The sequence below is a fragment of the Psammomys obesus genome, unplaced genomic scaffold, assembly GCF_907164565.1.
Source record: "Psammomys obesus unplaced genomic scaffold, mPsaObe1.curated_primary_1811, whole genome shotgun sequence".
In the NCBI taxonomy this organism is placed as follows: domain Eukaryota; kingdom Metazoa; phylum Chordata; class Mammalia; order Rodentia; family Muridae; genus Psammomys; species Psammomys obesus.
This window is the reverse complement of record NW_026596120.1, coordinates 6366455-6387105: the sequence shown is the minus strand read 5'-3', so window position 1 is coordinate 6387105 and position 20651 is coordinate 6366455. Positions and strand designations below refer to the sequence as shown.

General features: G+C 40.1%; 1 protein-coding gene across 9 annotated transcripts in view; it reads right to left on the bottom strand.

Annotated features, from left to right (window-relative positions):
• The window catches only part of Tfdp2 (transcription factor Dp-2), a 127245-nt gene that overhangs the window by 63015 nt on the left and 43579 nt on the right, over positions 1-20651 (bottom strand). The window contains exon 4 of one of the 9 annotated variants that reach the window (XM_055629594.1): positions 14656-14690. The exons of 7 other annotated variants lie outside the window; for them this stretch is intronic. The gene's annotated coding sequence lies outside the window, so the exon portion shown is untranslated. Of the gene's footprint in view, positions 1-3291; positions 3348-14655; positions 14691-20651 lie in introns of those variants that run through there. One more of the 9 variants, XM_055629598.1, reaches the window with a different exon arrangement.

The following is a 20651-nucleotide window of genomic DNA, read 5'->3' as shown; positions in this document are numbered from 1 at the left end:
TTTCCCTTAATGTCGGGGTCATTTCCAGTCTTCTTGGACTAATATTTAGAAACTACACAGTATTTGACCAATACACAAAGTTGGAAATGTAGCTGAAGACTGTTTTGGCACTCTTCCGGTCCCTTTGGCCACGGTGGCAGAGGCACGATGACGAAAGGAGCAGCACACTCTGGAAAGCGTCACAGTTAAGACGCACACGTGCCGCCGCTGTGGCTCTAAGGCCTACCACCTTCAGAAGTTGAGCTGTGGCAAATGTGGCTTCCCTGCCAAGCGTAAGAGAAAGTATAACTGGAATGCCAAGGCTACGGACGGAACATTAGCCCGCCTGGGCGGATGAGGCACCTAAACTCTGTCTATGGCAGATTCAGGCCTGGATTCCGTGAAGGAACAATACTAACAACCCCAGGAGGGCAGCTGCTGCAGCATCAGTTCATCATGAGGATTTCAGTCAGTCAGGAAAGAAACACTCTGGTTAGAAAAATAAAATAAAAAAAAAATGGCTATTAAATATTACTACTAACATTACAGAGTAGAATATGGAAAATAATAAATGCCTACTGTAAAAGATGCGGTTGCTGGGGCTGGAGTGAGGGCTGAGGTTCAGAGCACTGGCTGCTCTCCACCAAGCAGTGGACAACAGGAACACAAGCAGTGGACAGAAATGTATGCAGGCAGAACACCTACATATGTGACATTTTTTAAAGGTTTGGTGCTTAGCACTAGTTTTCAAACTTTGCCTGCTGTTATGGCACATGCTTTAATCTCTGGAAGCAGAGACAGGTGGATGTCTATGAGTTCAAGGCCAGCCTGGTCTACAGACTGTTTCAGAACAAGCAAGGATAGGTAGAGACCCTGTCTCAAAAAAATAAAAAAACAAACCCAAACAAAAAAAGGCAAACCAAAGAAACAAACAAAAAGGCTAACTTAGAAAAGTATAAAGGAGCCCAAGACAGGCCTAGCTCAATGGGCAAAAGGCGGGGGAAGAGAACTGACTCCACACGTGTGCTATGGCATTCATGGCCCATCACATTAATAATAATATATTTTTAAGGAAAACATAAAGGCTGAGGCTACAGCTCAATGACAGCATGTTTGCCTAGCTTCAGTCACCCATACTACCAAAACCAAAAGACTCCCATGAAGTTAGATGGGAGTGGTGGCCTCTTTCTATCATCCTAGCACTCTGGGGACAGAAGCAGGAGGATCAAAAGTTCTAGCCAGGCCCAGTGTGGTGGTTTACATCATTAAAACCAGCACATGGGGGGCAGAGGGAGGTGGATTGTTCTGAGTTCCAAGCCAGAGTTACATAGTGAGACCCTGTACCCTGATCCCTAGCCCCCTGCCAAAAGTTCTAACAGTCTGAGCTATATATAAAACCCTATAGCTCCCTTCACCCCCAAAAGAACAGCTTTAATATGTATAAGTGCAAATTATATAAGAGCTCTGTGTTACTTTTAAAAGGAAAAGAAAATTTTTTACTTTATTCATTATGAATTTGATGAATGTAAAACTAAAAAAATAGACTGTTTTCATTATCTTCCTTCCTGCTCTTTCCAGAAAATAAACATCACCCTTTTTCCATGAGCAACCAACTTAAGCTTTTTTTTTTTTTTCCATAGAAAAACTGCAACATACCATTTCAATTACACTCAAAACATCTCTCACATTTTTCATCCAGAAAAATCTTTGGAATAAGTCTCATGCTTCTTACAGAAACAACCTAGCAACATGGGATACTGATGTGTCCTATTTCATTTTCAGCCTCTGTTATCTACTGTGCAAATACAAACTTTTGCAACTAAACATTTTCTGTACATTTTATTTGACTTTGGGTTTCAAGAGTCATATCTAATATAATCTGTTTCCTATAACTTAAATTCAGTAAAACTTTCACCTATTTTCAGCACACAACTTTTGAGGTTTCTTTTTAAAAGCCTCTTTAGCAAAAACTTAACACTCATTTTTGTTATGCTGATTCTCAAAACCTGAATAGGAAGAATGAATTTTAAATAAATTATAAATGATAAATGGCTATTTTATGTATTCACCATTTAGGTCAGATTTATGGCCCTTGGTCTCCTCATTCCAGCTACTGTTGAATTTTGAATGAAACAACTTCAATTGTAACAGAAGAAACATCTGTTGCTTTTTTTTTTCTTCATCAGGGCTTTCCTAACTGAAAGAAAGGCTCTCTGCCCCTCTCCAACTCCCCGTGTCTCTACCCACACGCTAAGTTCCTTAAACTTCTTTCCTTAAACGTGTTTGAAGTATTTGAAGTAAAACATTGCCATATCCATTAAAATATTATAGCTCACAAAAACTGTCTCCTTAGTAAGGCAAAGAGAAAAATGTTTAAAAACAAAAAAAACAAAACCCCCCCACCACTAATAAGCTATGTGCCTCACAGAGTTTAAACTGTAACCACAATGCAGGCGTCAAGGGTATACTTGAAATGATCAACTCAATCAAGCTGTTACACATTCCTGGCTCGCTAAGAATTGTTTAGGAATAAGATTTTCTTCACAGTATCCAGATTCTGTATGGCATCTTGCATGCTATATTTTCTCTGCCAATCCAAAGCTAACATAATGGCAGTCACTACCCCAAGAGGCAGACACCAAACGGTGCCACCCACTCTCACACTGCGCCTCAGAATAAACCATCAAGCAGTGGAATGCACCGGCTCCTTCACGAGCAAACAATGCCGGAGCTTCATTAGAATACAGCTGACATTTTCAAAGCACAGATACTTTTAAGAAAATTGTACTAAGAAAAAAAAGGGAATGAAATAACTACAAAGGCTGCATTTTTTGGTGTGTCAGGTTGATTTCTAAAGATTCTGAGGAAGCATACTCTGTTGTTGACAATTTAAAAGTTTTCATAAATGGAAAAAAATATTTAATAAGAGAAAAACCTAATTTTATTTATTGGAAAAAAAATGAAAGTAAAAACTACCACTAGAATTGCTTTCACGAGGAATGACTTTGAAGTGTCTTTAAAATCATTGATATCTTCAACTGCTTCTTTAACTCCTAAATGGAAAAAAACCTGAATTCCGGAATTATTTCTGCATTTTAATTAATTTATATAAATAGCTGAGGATAAACTAGACCAGCTCCTCCCCTCCCCCCACCCCTCCCCCTGCTCTGTAGTTTTTCCATCTGTAGCCAGCAAGGACGTCTTGAAATCAGCATGTTCCTGGATACTTTTTTATTTAGCATGGCAGCTGCTTAACAAATATAAACACAGTAAAAACTCAACGGCTGTGAGAAACAAACTGGTCTCTCTTACCTGGTCTAAGGAAGCATGCCTCTCACTGCAGTACCAACAACACTCTACAGTCTTTGTTACCATTCACTGGAAACTTGAGACTGTGTCAGACGTAAGCAATCGAGCTCAGACAAGCTCAATTTAAAATACTTCTCAATAAAACTAAAAAGATGCTCAAGAAAACTGGTAAAGTGGCTTGAGCAGATGTGTGCAACTGCCCAAGAAAGAAAGACACATCCAAAGACACACTTAAAACACAGGTGCTGAGAGAGCTTTTCTGCCTGGAGCTTGGCTTTCTTGCTAAATTACAAAGGCTTTGCAAAATTAAAAAAAAAAAAAAAAAAAAAAAAGCTTAAAGGTAGAAAGTGATAAAATGCTTAACTCCAAGCTATCATTTTTCTAAATATAATTTGAATTTTAAATTGTTTAAAAATAAAATTAACTTACTCACAAGACCTTCATAATTCGAATTATACATGTCCGACTATCTGCTGGCTCCAAGGTAGTCACAAAGCAGAAGACCTTAACGCATTTTGAAAGCAGAGCAAATCCACCATGAATTTCCGAGAGAAAAAGGAGGAGAAACTCCTGAAAAACTGCTCGGAGTTTTCTGAGCTTGTAGAAGCTGTCCAGCCCTTGTGGGAGGGAAAAAAGTCCTTGTCCTGCCCCCTGAGATAGGCCATACTTCAAAGCCAAAGGGAATGACAGGCCTGGTTCTGATATCAACAAAGAGCAGCTTAGTTGTGCTCTATTTTCCCTCCCACTTTCCCACACAGTTAGAGTCTTAAACTCTTTGGGTTAGTCCTTTTATATCTAGGGTTAAGTACCTTTCTCCATTTTCTCAAGAGAACACACAATTACGATGTCCTAGTTTTTTAAATGATTAATTAAAATTACATACCTAATCATCTTATTCCATTGTCCTACACAGGAAATTTAACAAAAGATAAATTCATTTTAAGTTCATTTCCAAGTCTATTCTTTGCAATATCAGCTAACTCTAAGATTAGCTACCAATATTAATTTGGTACAGTAACATTACAAATAAGGTGATGGATAGAAAATTTCCAAGAGGCTAGATGTAAAACAAACAAAAAACAAAACATAAAAAAAGTTACTGAAGCATGTATGTATGACTGTGTAAGTTTAAAACACGCACTTTCATCAATATGTATTTCTGAATACTGATCATAGGCCAAGTGCTATTTTGGGGCCAGGGAATAGAGTAGTGAGAACAAACGAAAGTCAAACAAAAGCCCTGTCTCCAGTGGACTTACACTTCTCACCCAGTGAGTACCATCATCCACAATGACTAAGGGGTCTTCTCTTATCACATCACACATCACCTACCCTGGAAAAATCCCCCTCTGAAAACAAGGCTTCTTTTGGTCGGTTGTTTGCTTGGTTGCTGCTTCTCCCTACCCAGAGCTGGACAGCGATTGAAGTTTAAATATAATTTACCCTGTATATATTGCTTGGGACAGGCTCCTACTTGGTATCCCAGACTGGCTTAAAACATGTGGAAATCCTGTCACGACCTCCTAGGTGGCAGGAAGGCAAGAATTTTGTGCTTTGCTTTTTTTTTTTCTTCTTCAGTACTGTACCCTGAACATCTTAAATAGTACCTGTCTGACATTCCAATCAGTACTGACTGAGAGACCTGACGATTTTTCTTATTCAAACTTTTCATTTGCTAACACATACTACACTAACACGCACATCAACGTGTGCCAATGAGGCGTGAATTAAGTTGGTAATATGTTACAAAATTAAAAACACAACCTATAAAGCCCCAAACCTTTTCTAATTCTAATTTCAACAGTGAGTCTACTGCATAATCTCTTAAAATGCAATGAACTGGACTAGAAGGACGACTCAGTGATAGGAACACTTGCTGCACTAAGGACCCAAGTTTGTTTCCTACGTTCAGTTTCCAGCATCCACACTGGGTAGCTCACAACTGCATGGAGCTCCAGCTCCAGGAGATCTGACACCATCCTTCTGGCCTTGATGGAAACACACACACACAACACACACACAATAACTAAATAAATAAGTGAATGAATGAACATATGTTTAAAAAAAAAATTCGTTGATCAAGTAAAAAAAAATTAAAAAAAGAAGTGGATTTAAAAAAAATTCGCCAATGGGGCTGGGGAAATGGCTCAGCAGTTAAGAGCACTGCCTGCTCTTCCAGAGAACCTGGGTTCAAGTCCTAGCACAACTGTGTGTAACTCCAGTTCCAGAAACTATGGTATTCTCACACAAATATACATGCAGACAAAAACACCAACGCGCATAAAAATAAATCATTTAAAAAAATTGCCAGGCAGTGATGTCATAGGCCTTTAATCCCAGCACTCATGCAGGAGAGGCAAGAGAATCTGAGTTCAAGGCCAGCCTGGTTAACTGAGTTCCAGGAAAGCCAGGGCTACACAGAGAAACTTTGTCTGTCCGTCCCCACACATTACAAAAAAGTAGCTGATATGGTGAGTTAGATTTCGATTTTTTAAAATAAAGGATGGAAATTACAAAGAATGCACATGTGCTCTCTCATACACATATATACAATGTGTTTAAAAATTTAAAGCATCCTATTAAATTTCTTTTTAATCATTTATATATAAACTCTATTTGGGGGTTAAAGAACTGACTAGGTGGTTAGGATCACTGACTGTTCTTCCAGAGGACCCAGGCCTGGTTCCCAGCGCCCACACAGTGGCTCACAACCCTCTCTAACTCTGGTTCCATGGAATCTGATGCCCTCTTCTGGCCTCTGAGGGCACTGGATACACATGGTGCGCAGAGGTACATGCGGCCAACAAGCCACACACAAAATTTTTAAAATCTATGTATTCATTATTAATTACAACTATTGACTAGAAAACACCAGATGGGGCTAAGCATCCTCTCTTCCAGGTTTGTATACTGATTTCTTTGAATTGGAATCTGCTAATTTACTAGCAACCTGATCAAACATTCACATTTAATGACAGACTTACAAATTCAGATGTAGAGATAATACAGACAGTAAAATGATAGCTAGCTGGCCACATACAGAGTGGCAATTAGTAAATCTGAACTTGTGCTTTCTCACATATTATATAAAATGTCTAATCTTAACCAGCATAAGACCAAAGCAAAGGGCTCCTGAAACTACTTGCTTGAATAAACACTGATTTCTTTTCTTCTTCCTTCCTTTCTTGTTTGTTTTTATCTTTATCTTTATTTTATGTGCATTAGTATTCTGCCTGTATACATGTCTGTATGAGGGAGTTGGATCCCCTACAACTGAAGTTACAAGCAGATGAGTGCTGCCGTGTGGGTGCTGAGATTTGAACCCTGGTCCTCTGGAAGAACAGCCAGCGCTCTTAATCACTAACCATCTCTCCAGCCCCTTGTTTTTGTTTTTGAGACAGGGTTTCTCCGTGTAACTCTGGCTGCTCTGGAACCAGATTAGCCTCAAACTCAAGAGATCCATCTGCCTCTGCCTCCTGAATGCTGGGATTAAAGACGTGAACCATCAACACCCAGTAATACTGACTTCTTAAAATGTGGCACAATAAACATATTTACCCTTGATGTTGCTATGGTCTACACTTACATTAGCCCCAAAGGCACTGGTGTTAAAAGCTTTGGTCCTATCTAGGCATGCGGCACACACCTTTAATCTTCACACTTGGGAGGCAGAAGTGGGTGGATCTCTGGGGAGCCAGGACAACATAAAGAGACCCTGTCTACAACAGTAACAACAATAGTCTTGGTCCTCAGCCAGTAACCCTGTTGGGAGGTAGCAGAAACATTTATACAACCGAGCAAGATGTGCTTTGAAATGGGTTATGGAAATGGCAAACCATGAGTGTGGAATTCCCAACCACAAGGCAAATGGGCTTTCTCTGCTATGTGTTTCTGCCATGTTGTACTGCACCATTACAAGCCCAAACTGAGGTTTATCAGTCATAAACTAAAACCTCCAAAATGATGAGCAAACTTTTCTGCTCTTTAAGTTGATTTACCTCAGATATTTGTTACAGTAATGAATAAAGGACACTAAAATCAGTAGCTAAGCTATGTGAAACAAGTCATTTAAATATAGAAGATAAATGATCTGTCAGCAGTTTACTCTGAGATAGCATTAAGACTTGGCTCTGTTTTCTGATTCCCAACTATTCTCTTCTCATTAGAGTATCTTCCTACCTAGCTTAGGATGGCCTTGAACCTATGCAGGCCAGGCTGAGTGGCCTTAAGTCCACAATCCTGCTTCAGCTTCCAAGTGTAAAATAGGTAAGAGTACATACACGCACATCTATGTGCACATACACATACAACAAGGTGTGAGATATAAGAAAACATTTGTGTATGTCCATTTGGCCACCGGATTTTCAATATAAATCTGCATCCAGAGTATAGAATTTTGTTCTCCAATTCAGTTTGTAAAACCTTAAGTCAATTCTTATTTAGGTTTCAGGATCCTGATCTGCTATGGTTCTGAGATAAACTGAGATAAACTATCAATCCTGCCATCTTTTTATATGTGTACATGACTGGCAATCTTGGGTACCTTGAAACTGAATATAATCTATTTCTAGTCAAAACAAGAGCCTAACCAGTATTGTTCAAGCTGCACTAATAATTAGTGCAGGTTAATAGTAGTCTTAGGAAAGCACAGCAGCATGAACCTGTAGTTCCAGTTACTCAGAATGTCCAGGAAAAAAAAAAAAAAAAAAAGCAAAAGCCTGAGAGTCAGAGGGCCAGCCTGGGCAACACTGTGATCTGGAACACACATTGTAAAAGAGAGAACTGACATAGTTGTCTACTGACCTCCCATACACCATGTTGTGAAAGTATGTTCATATACATGTACATACATATACATACATTCAGACACACACTCTTCTCTCTCTAAAATAAAAATATGTATCTTTAAAAGTTAAAGAAACAATAACAACAAAAATTACTGACCCCAGCATTTGTGAAGCAAAGACAGGCAAATAAATCTCTGTAAGTTCAGGGCCAGATTGGTCTACACAATGTATTCCATGACAGCCAGAGCAACAGAGAAACTGTCTCAAAAATCCAAAAATATATATTTTGAAAAATTTTAAATTTTAAAAATGTATAAAGGGCTTAAAGAGGTTTATTTGACTCTAAAGTTCTGAAGGTACCAAGAACCACAGAATCGAAGTGGTGAGGGAGGATAGAAAGACAAGGAAGGCTAAAGGGATATAAGGGAAAGGAGCGCTTCAGTCCAGAGTAAAGCTAGTGTTTCTCAGCAGCCAACAGTGAAGGATCCCGACACATGGGCTAGGAAGACAGCCCAGTGAGTGAAGCGCTTGCTGTGTAGCATGAGGACTTGTAAAAGAAGACACGCGGCGGCGGCGGTGGCAGCAAGCCTCTGTAACCTCAGTACGTGTGTGGTAGGTGAGGATCCCAAGAATTCTCTGGCCAGCCAGTCTAGCCAAAGCAGCAAGCTCTAGGTACAGTGAGAAACTGTCTTAGATAACAAACTGGAAAGCAACAGAAGATGTAGTGAGTATTTTGGTTTCTTCAAAAAACCCAATTATGTTATTGTTAATGATGTTATTGTTAATCCCAGGTACAGGACATGAGCCACTTCAGACTGTCCAAAGCAGCTAACTATAACATGTCTCATGCTCTGGCAGGGGGATGATTTGTGCCAGCTGCAGATAGCTCAGTTCTTGGAACTCCTGAGAGGGTATAAACGGGAGAGCCCCAAGAAGGCCTGACGCAGCTGCTGCTTCCCCTGCCACTGCCCCCACTGCTGCTGGTCCCAGGTGCTGCTGGTTCCTGCTGCTGCATTTGCTATTGCTAGATTACTGGATGGCTGGTTTGCTGGATTGCTGGATATTCTGATGAAGAAGATTGGACTTGCCCCTAAGAACCCAACGACCCTAATCAGGAGGAAGTAGTCTAAAGAAATCTACATCCTCTTTCCCCTCTAACCTTTTTTCTTCATGTTGGGGGTTAGACGGATTGGGGTGAAGGGTGGTAGATATAAAAAACCCAGTAAAATAGCTTAAAAAACATACTCCAACAGGAAGATACCTTCTGTTATCCTCTGGACTCTACATGTATACCTATGGGGCAAGTATACACACATACACACATGCACATACTCAGTTAAAATTATTAAAGAGTTCCAGCAAATCAACATTTGCTGTGAAGATGGCCCAAATAAAGACAACATTTCTTTTATATATATGAATATTTTCAAATAAGAGGGTTCAAATAGTTATGAACCATACTTAAGGCCTAAGCACATAATATGACTTTACCCTTTTCCTAATCAAAAACCAGAAATTTCTGAGAAACTCACAAACAAAATTATAAACTTACAATTATACTCACAAGCATGTCTAACCATTTAACTGTTATCTTCAAAGTTCAAACTCAAGAAACACACAAATGAATCACAAAAACCAACAAAACCCTCATAATGCTAAACACAGTATGGTGGTGCATGCATGTAATTCTAGTACTCAAGGGAGAAGCAAGAGAATTGAAAGTTCAAGGTCGTCGTCAACTACTACTCAGTGAGTTTCAGGGGAGCCTGGGATACACTTGGAATAAAAACGAAACAAAACAAATGAAAATCTCATCATGTTTTACCATTTGTGTTAAGCCCAGATGCACAGCAATCCTCCCCTGTATGCAGGGTATGTCTGCTCCACTAAATCATCTTAACTTCCTGCAAAATACTCTGACCTATGGTTTTACTTTATCAACCGTAATCCTATCCACTGAACCCTAGGAACCACTTCATTGATTCATTTAAGTTCCTCAGCAACACTCCGACATTTCAAAACTTTCAAAGCCACAAAAATGGCCTATGTGACCACTGTATAGACACTGAGGGAAAACTCTCCCCTGAGAAGCCCACTCACACTTGATGTGTCTTATGCTTCCCCTGAGTACCTTTCCCTTTTTGTTGTTGTTGCTGTATTTTTGTTATTCGAGACAGGGTTTCTCTGTGTAGCCCTGGCTGTAGTGGGACTCACTCTGTAGAACAGGCTGGCCTTGAACTCATAGAGATTCACCTGCCTCTGTCTCCCTGAGTGTTGCACTTAAAGGTGTACGCCATCACCACCCAGGACCTAAGCACCTTTTCTTTTCCCTCTGTGCAAGTGCATTTATGTGTGTGTATATACATATATATATATATATATGTATACACACACACACACACACACACACACACACACACATATTATATGTAGTTTAAAGATCTCTTCTTGGACTTCAACTCTACTTTATAGCAACTCACTCAGAAATTCTGTGATGTAAAGTCAAGAATGCCTACTTTACCTAAATGAAGGTCTCAGAAAGGAACTCTTTAGGCTGAGCTGTCAACAGCCTACACCCCACTATCCCTGGCAATGGCAGAACCATGTGTCAGAGGAAAGAGTCACATAATAAGCCATGAAGCCAGAGCCAGTCAAGGTTCATTCTCATAGGCACATATTTCAGGAAAGTATATTGCCTTCTGAGGAAAGCACCTCCCTTAAAGGTCTCCACTGCAATACTTAGGACTAAAATTTCAACACATGAACTTTTTTTGTTCAGATTTATTTTAGTTTATGTGCATGGACGTTTGCCTGTATGTATCTGTGCAGATGTGTATGCGGTACCCATGGGAAACAGAAGGTATCAGATCCCCTGGCACTAGAGTTACAGTCGTTAGTCAACCCCGGTTTGAAAACAGGAAGAACAGCTAAGCTATCTCTCCATACCTTTTCTTAATGAACTCATGCAAAGACTTTTGTTTTAAATTTGTATGTGTGCGTGTATGTGAGAGAGAGAACATGTTTTCACGATGTGCCCTGGCATAGATTTTGGGGTCCAACCTTCAGAGCACAATTCTCTCCTACAGAGTTCAGGTACTGAACTGTCATCAGGCCCTTGAAGTAAGCATTTTTACCTGAGGCATCTCACAGGCTCCTAAAAGATGAACCTTTCAAGAACAAACAAAACCCATTTGTTGTAACACTACAGTACAACGTTTTTGTTTTTGAGTTTAAGTTATATAGGACTTTGCTATGGTTTTGACATGATTGTGTTCCCAAAACGCTCATGTGCTGAAGGATGGTTCCCAGCGTGGCACTGTGAGGTAGCATATTTAAGGGATGGAAACTTTCGGAGATGATTTATAGGCTCGAATCTCATGAATATATCAACGCTGGCCCCAAAGCACACTCAGGTCTCAAGTCCTGTGTGAGCAGACCAGCATAAAAAGATGACACTTGACCTCTCCCACTCTCTTCCTTCCTTCCTATCTAGACCTGTGTTCACATTTTCTCTCTCACTTTCCTCTTTCCTGTCATGACGTTACAGTGTGCTATACTATTACTGCAGCTTGAAAGAACTTAACAAATGGTCAATTTGATTTTTCCCTTGTAACCTCCAAAACTGATAAGTATTTAGGTATCTTGTTAGAGCCACTTGAAATGAACTAAGACAGATCTGAATACAGAGACACACACACACACACACACACACACACACACACACACACACACACTGACTACCGATTCCCTGTTACTTCCTACTCGTAGTCTCTTTACATATGGAAACAGACTGTTCCTATAGAGAACCGTGGTCACCAACACAATTAGAAAAGGGGAGGAAAGTGCTACAGAGAAGATTGCAATACAGGGAGCAGCTGCAAGTAGCTAAACAGGAAGAGCCCCACTTCCTTAAATTTTCAAGTACAACACCTTGTCCCTGCTATTCTGCCTTGAACTCTTTCGTTTGGTTCATGACAATTTCTCTTGGGGCCTGACCTTTTTGTTTGAGACAGGGTCTTTCTGTGTAACCCTGGCTATTCTGAAACTCTATATATAGACCAGGCTTGCCTTGAACTCACAGAGATCCACCTGCCTCTACTGCCCTGCCCTGATGTCTTTTTTTTAAGACAGGGTCTCACTCTGTAGCCAGTCTGGCCTTGAAGAGATCTTCTTGAAGTGATGCCTTATCCTTCCAAGCTCTAGAATTACAGGTCGAAGTCCACCACACTGGGTCTGCTTATTCTTTCCTCCTTTTTCCTTTCCAACTCCCCAGGCCCACTGCCCTTAGCAGTGTCATACAAAGTCCAAGCTAGCCCTAAGCTCATTATATACATGACCTTGAATTCCAGCCTTCCTGCATCCGGTACCCACATATCACAATTACAGGTGTGCCACACCATGCCTGCTCCTCAAAGGTGCTTCAAAGTCTTTCTAAAATGTCAGGGGACAGGCTAGGGATGCAGCTCCCTCAATAAAGTGCTTGTCTACTGTGCATGAAGCTGCAGATTTAACTCCCAACACCAACTGACCAGGTGTGATGGAGTACAGCGGTGATCCCAGAATTCCATTTGGGAGGTGGAGGCAGAAGGAACAGGAGTTGAGGTTATTCTCAAGCACATGAAGGCAAGCCTGGGCTACATGGCACCCTATCTCAAACACTAAAACAAAATAAAACAAAAAATAAAACACAAAAGAGCTAGAATAAGTCAATTTTGAAAAAGACTAACATAGAAGGATGTAAAACTTCCTGATTTTAAGCATAAGTTTAGCAAATTTTCAAGGGAGGTACTATTAACATTTTGGAAGGCTAATTCTTTGAGGAGACACTCTTGTGCATTGCAGGATGGTCAGTAGCACCCCCCAGCCTCTTTCTCCAACCACCAGGAAACTTTTCTACCTCCATTTATGAAAGAAAAAAAAAAGTCTCTAGACATTGCCATGCATCCCCCGGGGAACACAGCTGCTCTTAAATGAAAACCAATGAGCTATATTGGGTATAGCAGTGGTGGAAGACAGACTAGAACAGAACAAAATCTGAACTCAGTCCTCAACTGATGATCTGACATGACAAAAGTACAAAATAACTGTGATAAAGTGCAGTGTTTTCAGTACATGATACTGAAATCATTAGATATGCACATACAGAAATAGCAACTTTATCCCTCATCTCATTCCATATATAAGATTAGTTAAAAAGTTACTAGGCTTAAATTTAAGAGTTATAATCATAAAACTTCTAAATAAAAATGTAGGGAAACGTTTTAATAAAATAAGCCCATATTTTATTTTGTTTCGAGACACAATCTGCCTATGTATCCCAGACTGTCCTAGAATTCAGTATGTAGTCCAGGCTGATCCTAAATTCTAGGTCTTCCTGCATCTGCCTTTAATTACATGCATGTGATACATGCCTAACTCTATATCATATTTTAGTTGGTATAACTAAACATATTTTACTTGGTATTAACATGTAAAAACAACTGCTCTTCAAGAATGCAGCTAAAAAATAAAGCTTTCAAGCTAGAAGATGCTAGTTATACACATACGATTCATATCCAGAATTAAACAGTAAGACAAACAACCCAAGTAAAAAATGAAGCAAGAGGGTGGGGGACGGAGCTCAGCCAGTAGGGATGCTTTACTAACACGCACAAAGCTCTGCTTTTGATCTCCATAAACTGTACATGCTGTCACCCGATGTATTCCCGTCACTCTAGAAGTGGATGCAGAAGAATTAAAATTCAAGGCCATTCTCAGCTACAAAGTAAGTTCAGACCAGCCTAGGATCTATCTATGACATTCTATTTCAGGGAGAAAGGGATGGAGTAGGGAGAGACTCAAAAATGATTTACATGGTTACCTAATGAAAGCAAAGGATACACTAATGGCAAAACAAAACATAAGAATGAAAAATTCAGCAACATCATTAGCCATTAGAGAGGTTCAAACTGAGATCCTGAGACAGGGCTAGTAATATGGCTCAGCACCTAAAGCTACTTGTTGCAAACTAGATGGCCGGGGTTCACTTTCTGGAACCTACACGGTGGAAGGAGAAAACTAACTCCTGAAAGTTCCCCCATTTTCTACATACCTGTGGTGTCACCCTGTATGCACACCCATCAAATAACTACTCTTAAATTTGTTTATGTGTGGGAGTATTTTTACCTGGGTGTGTCTGTGCACCATGTGTGTTCCTAGTGCCTGTGGAGACTGAGGCATCAGATCTCCTGGAAAGAGACCTACTGACGGCTGTAAGCTGCCACATAGGTGCTAGAATTTAGCCCATTTCCTCTGCAAGAGAAGCCCTTGCTCTGAACTGCTAAACCGTCTCTCTAGCACTGCTCAAACCAAATCAAACCAACCAAACACACAAGTAAAAAGTAAATAAACAGTTCAGTAAACTTTGAGACAACATACAAATTCCCTTTAAGAGAATGAAGAAAGCACACAAAATCAAGCCCTCTGACCATTCAAAGTATTGGAGAGGACACTAAAAAACACTGCTAGTTGGGAGACCAACTTATATAGATATTTGGAAAACACATTTTGTAATTTCTTAAAAGGTTGCACACCTACTTACCATATGACCCAGCAATTCCACTTCTAGGTATTTACCTTAGGAAAATGGAAACGTGTGTCAACACATAAACTTTTATTTGAATACAGCAGTTTTATTCATAATAGCCACAACTTTTGGAAACAAGACCAATGTTCAACAACTTGTGAGTGGATAAACAAATTGGGTACACAGTCAAATTGAAAGCTAGTAGCACAAAAAATTCTGAAGCCCAGCAATGGAAGCACCTGTCTGTAATCCCAGCACTGGATCAGGAGTTTAAGGCCATCCTCCCTACAAAGAAAGTTTGAGTCCCGACTAGGCTATAGAAGGCCCTGTCTTGAAAGAAAAGAAAAAGGTAAAGACAAAAGATAGGCACAGCCTCTAATACCAGCACGCAGGAAGCAAGTATATCTCTATATTTTGGATCAGGCATAACAAGTTACATTATCAAAATTATTTAAGGGGCTACAGAAATGGCTCAGCAGTTAAGAGCACTTATTGCTCTGGCAGAGGAGTCAAGTTCAATTCCCACACCTACATGGTGGCTCACGACCATCTGTAATTCCAATTCCAGGACATTAAATTCCTTGGGTACCATTCAAATACATGATACCCATACATACATGCAGGCAAAATACCTACACATAGGATAAATAAATAAAGTCTAAAAATAAACAAACAAAGACTTCACTACTTACGCCTCTAGACCACGCAGATGAAAACTAGAGCGTTACGTAATGCTACCCACCCCCACTGTACGCCATGAACGCAGTTAACAGAGAGGACAAGGATGGTGCCCAGGCTCTTCACTTTGGCCTTTTTCCCTTTATCTTTTGGTTTAAATTGAAAACTACTGGATCTTTCTTTCTTTCTTTTATATTTTGCTACATGTGTTTGTTTTGGATGGAGGTCTAACTGTGTAACCCAGGTGCCTTTGGACACCTGATCCTCCTGCCTGAGACTTTAGTATAAAAATTACTAGCACCTGCTACTCCATCTGGATCTAGATTTTCATTTCTAAAAGTTATTTAACAGAACAAATTTAGCATTGTTATTTCTATATACTTTATCTTGAAGAGAAACAGCATATACAAACAAGCAAAAATTATTTGGTAGCTCACATCCTTCAAGAAAAAGTCTCAAGTGAATAGGTTCATAAATAAACTACTTGCAGAATAGTTTGCAAGTGTTTATGTTCAGATCATTGTCATATTTTAAAATATCCCGAAACGAAATGCAGACTCATGGACTAAGCAAGATCCATTCACTATGTTCACTAAAATACAACCTTAAGGCTAGCCCAGTAAGAAAGGCCAAATTCACCCTAACATGACCTCATCTTCAGAAGTCTGCCAAGGAACTTTTATAGAAATAGCAACCATATGCCATTTCCCTATTCCTCAGAGCAGTACAAAATATAACAGAAACTCTAGTACTAAATATCTCCGAGCCTGGGTTTGTTAAGAATGGAAGAAAAGAATATGGTGCTGGGTATAGTACATGTTTATAATCCCAGAATTTGGGAAGTGGAAGCAGGAAGGTCAAGGACTCAAGGACAGTGACGGCTACACAAAAAATTCAAGGCCAGTCTAGGGCATGTGAGACCATTCTCAAAAAGCAAACAAAACATGGACATAGATTAGCATTTGTTGAACTGACCATGGAACTCTATAACCCACCAAATTTGTTAAGACTTTGAACACTGCTGGACATGACTTTAATCCCAAAGTACTTGGAAGGCAGAGTCAGTCCAAATTCTGGGAGTCTGAGGACAGCTTGGTCTACATGAGTCTCAGGATATCCAGGTCTATGTAGTCTCACAAAAGCAAACAAACAACAGAAGATCTACACAGTGAAGTAATCTTTGTCTAACAATGACTTCCTATTTAAACTTTTCAAATTCCTCTCACCTTCATCTTATTCTCAACAAAGTAGTCACATTTTAACCTGGAATCATCATATTTTACCTTGAAATTCATTGTTATGTTCTCTCTAGAGAACTACTAAGAAACACTTTAGGTAGCATTCAATGAGTCCCCTACAATCATCTCTTTAAGATTATAAGGACTAAAAACACAACAATAACAACAAAGGTTTCACTCAACAATACTCCAAATGCAGAGTTACAAATTTCTTTTATAACTGACTGGGTATTGTTTTGTTATCCTGATAGAGGGTCTCAGTCTGCAGCTCAAACTGACACTGAATTTACGGCAAATTCTCCTGTCTTAGCCTCCCAAGTGCTAGCTAAGATCACAGGCCTGAGCCACCACCCAGCTAACTAAATGGACTTACCAAAGGAATTCAAATTTGTTTTTAAATACGGAAAACAATCACATTCACTTATCATATTAATGAGCTAAATGCATCCTTTTACATAATCATTGCCAGCCTAGCCAAATCAATGAACTTCAGGCTCAATGAGAGATTTTATCTGAAAACCTAAGGTGAAGAGCAACTGAGAAGCCTGACTTCCCCATGCACACACACACTTCACATACACATTAGCATGTACGTACGTACACACACACACGAAACTTCCTTGATAATGAGGCATCTGTGGAAAAAAAAAAGTCTATGATTTCCTCCTGATGTAGGGAAGAAGAATTTCTTATTATGCAATTTTTTTTATACACCTAACCAATGAAATTAGAGAAGAAAAAATGAAAATGCAGAAGCAAAATTGTCTTTATTCGCAGATGGTATGGTAATATAGGTAAAAAAAAATTTTTTTTTTTAAATCTACAGAAAAGCTACTAGAAGAAATAATGGCTTTCACGAGGTGGCAGGCTATAAAATCACTTTCCACGCTTGCAGCTAACTGCAGTCAAAAAGTCAACTGTGGTACAAAAGTATCTCAATTCCAGAAGTAAGGAATCTGCTGAGCTTTGAATCATTATAGTGAGACATGTGAGGTCTCACACCACCTTGTCCAGCTCACCAAAGACTGTGAATTCTCCCCCAGTGTAGATGTGCTGTATATGCCATCCACTAGTTAGCTCCAGGATTGCTCGTTTTAGCTAACTGTACAACTTTTAAGCTTCCGACTCTTGAAATACTTGTCTTAAAACAAAAAGCTCAGATAATGCTCGCGACGTGCATTAACATTTTGTTTCATAAGCGAGTACTTAAGACACCTCACGTCTCAAAATTTAAATAATTTGGTGAGAGCTCTGAGGGCTATAGCAAACAGGCTTTTTTTACAGCTCCACATTTACTAACTGTAGACAATGAGGGCTGAAAGTGAAAGTTTGAGATGTACCCTGCCCTCAAGGAGCTCTCAATCTAAAAGAGAACCATTCTGAGAGTCTGACAGTCATGTGATAGACAGTAGCAAAGTGTACACAGGGCCCAAAGGTAGCATACACAACACACAGAAACAAGGGCGGCCTGAGAAACTCCTGTCAGCTAGATGTTAAAAGCAAATATGAGTCTGACCAGTGGCCAAAGTATCTATAAGCAGATAACAAATTCTTTCAATGTTCCTTCTCTGAGAAAGATTCTGGAAGAGACTTTTGAAATACCTCTCCTCTAGGACAATGACAAATGCCATGATGAATAAAAGTCTCTAACTTCTTGAACTTCCAATCAAGTGATGAAGACCAGTGATTCTATGAAATTATTGCAGCCTGGTATGGTGGAGGGAACTTGGGATAGAGGCAGGAGGCCTATGAGTTGAAAAGTCAGCCTGAGCTATACAGCAAAAACTCATCTCAAGAATGTGGACAGGTGCACGTGTACACACACACACACACACACACACGCACAGCATCACGGTGTGTAGTATTAGAAGCTACCTTGGTGAGGTTACTATTGCTGTGATAAAGCACCACGACCAAAAGCAACTCAGGAGCCAAGGGTTTATTTCAGTTCACAGTTCCACATAACAACACATCGTTGAAGGAAGTCAAGCAGGGACTCGAAGCAGGAACCTGGAGGCAGGAGCAGATGCAGAGAACATGGAGAAGTGCTGCTTACTGGCTTGCTCAGGCTGTTTTCTTGTAGACTCGAGGACCACCTACCTAGGGATGGGCACATCCACAATGGGCTGGCCCTCCACGTGGATCACTAATTAAGAAAATGCCCTACAGGTCATTATTATGGAGGAGTTTTCTCAGTTAAGGTTCTCTCTTTCAGGGACTAGAAAGAAGGTGGCTTAGTGGTTAAGAAAACTGGCTGCTCTTCCAGAAGACTTGGGTTCAATTCCCAGCACCCACATGGAAGCTCACAACTGTCTGTGACTCCAGCTCCAGGAACTACAACATCCTCACAGACATATACGCAGGCAAAACACCAATGCACATTGGGGGAAAAAAAAAACTCATAAAGTCAGGTATGTCTCTAATCTGTGTCAAGCTGACCTAAAACAAGCCAGCACAAACGACCCCTTGTGAACTTGATACACAAACACATTACTGTTAAACAATAACCTTTCCTTTCCTGTTGTCCCCAAAATGTCATGTTAATGTCAGCATTAACACATAAAACAAATTCCAAACTTTAAAAGTTCTAGCCTCTAAAATCTCAAACACTTTAAAAGATCTAAGTCTCTCTCAAAGTTCAAAGCCTCTTCAAAATATCCAAAGGCTCTCTAAAATATCCCAATTTTTTTGTAAAATATTCAAAGCCTCTCTAAAATTCCAAAAGTATCTTCAAAAGTTTTAAAGTCTCTCAACTGTGGGCTCCTGAAAAATCAAAAGTATCATTATTTTCTTATTTCAAGACAGAAGGACCAGTGCAGAGTTTTAATCAAATGAAAGCAAAACTGAAGTTCATAAAGAGTTCATTGCTTGCCATCTCGGATCTACTCATGATCCTCTGGACCCCAAGGAGCTTGGCAAATTCACTTCTCTGGCTCTGCCATTCACAGCACACAAAGCTTATCTTCTCGGTTCAAGTGGCTCCACTCGATGAGTGCTGCTGTCCTTGATGGTGGCACCATGGTGCCACTGGCTTCTCCAAACTGTTGAGGCATCTGTAACTGGGCTGAGCCTCTCCTAGGCTCTCTGCAGGGACACCCTGCCACAAGGTACCATGACTCCTCCATGCCTTCAAAACCAGTACTTCCCAAATGGCTCTTACACTACTCAGTCTGGATGCCAGCGTGAGATGCAGTCTTGGCCCCATCTAGACCACAGGCTCTGTGTGCTGAATCTTAGAAAATATTCCCAGATTGATGATCCTTAATGATGCTGATCTCTTCTTAATCATAACTAATTTCTCAGCTACAGGTAACTTCAGGATCAAAAGCCAAGGTTTCACTGGTTAATCACAGTTGATTTCTTCAGCCCCAGTTGACCAAACTATAGATTCTTAATTTAAAATGTCAAATAACTGGGGCAAGGTGGCTCATTCCTTTAATCCCAGTACTCACAGAAGCACAGGCAGGCAGATCTCTGTAAGTGTGAGGATGGCCTGGTCTACAAAGCAAGTCCAGGACAGCCAAGGCTACACAGAGAAACCTTGTCTTAAAATAAATAAATAAATAAATAAAATGAAAGTCCAATAGCCCCAAAAGTCTTCCCTCTGAAATGTCACAAACCAGGCCTCTATCATCTGCACTGTTCTAAGCATTCTTATCTTTCAAGCTCCCACAAAACAGCCCAGTGAGTTCTGAGCACTCAGTGGCTTTTACAGTCCAGAGTTCAAATGCTACCACAACCCTCCCTAAAACCCAATGGTCAGGTCTGTCACAGCAATACCATATAATCTGGTACAAATTTCTGTCTCAGTAAGGGTTACAACTACTGTGATAAAGCAACGTGACCAAAAGCAACTCAGGAGCAAAGGGTTTATTTCAGTTCACAGTTCCACATAACAACACATCGTTGAAGGAAGTCAGGCAGGGACTCAAAGCAGGAACCTGCAGGCAGGAGCAGATGCAGAGAACATGGAAAAGTGCTGCTTACTGGCTTGCTCAGGCTGTTTTCTTGTAGACTCCAGGACCACCTGCCCTCCACATGGATCACTAATTAAGAAAACACCCTACAGACTTGCCTACAATTAAGAAAACACCC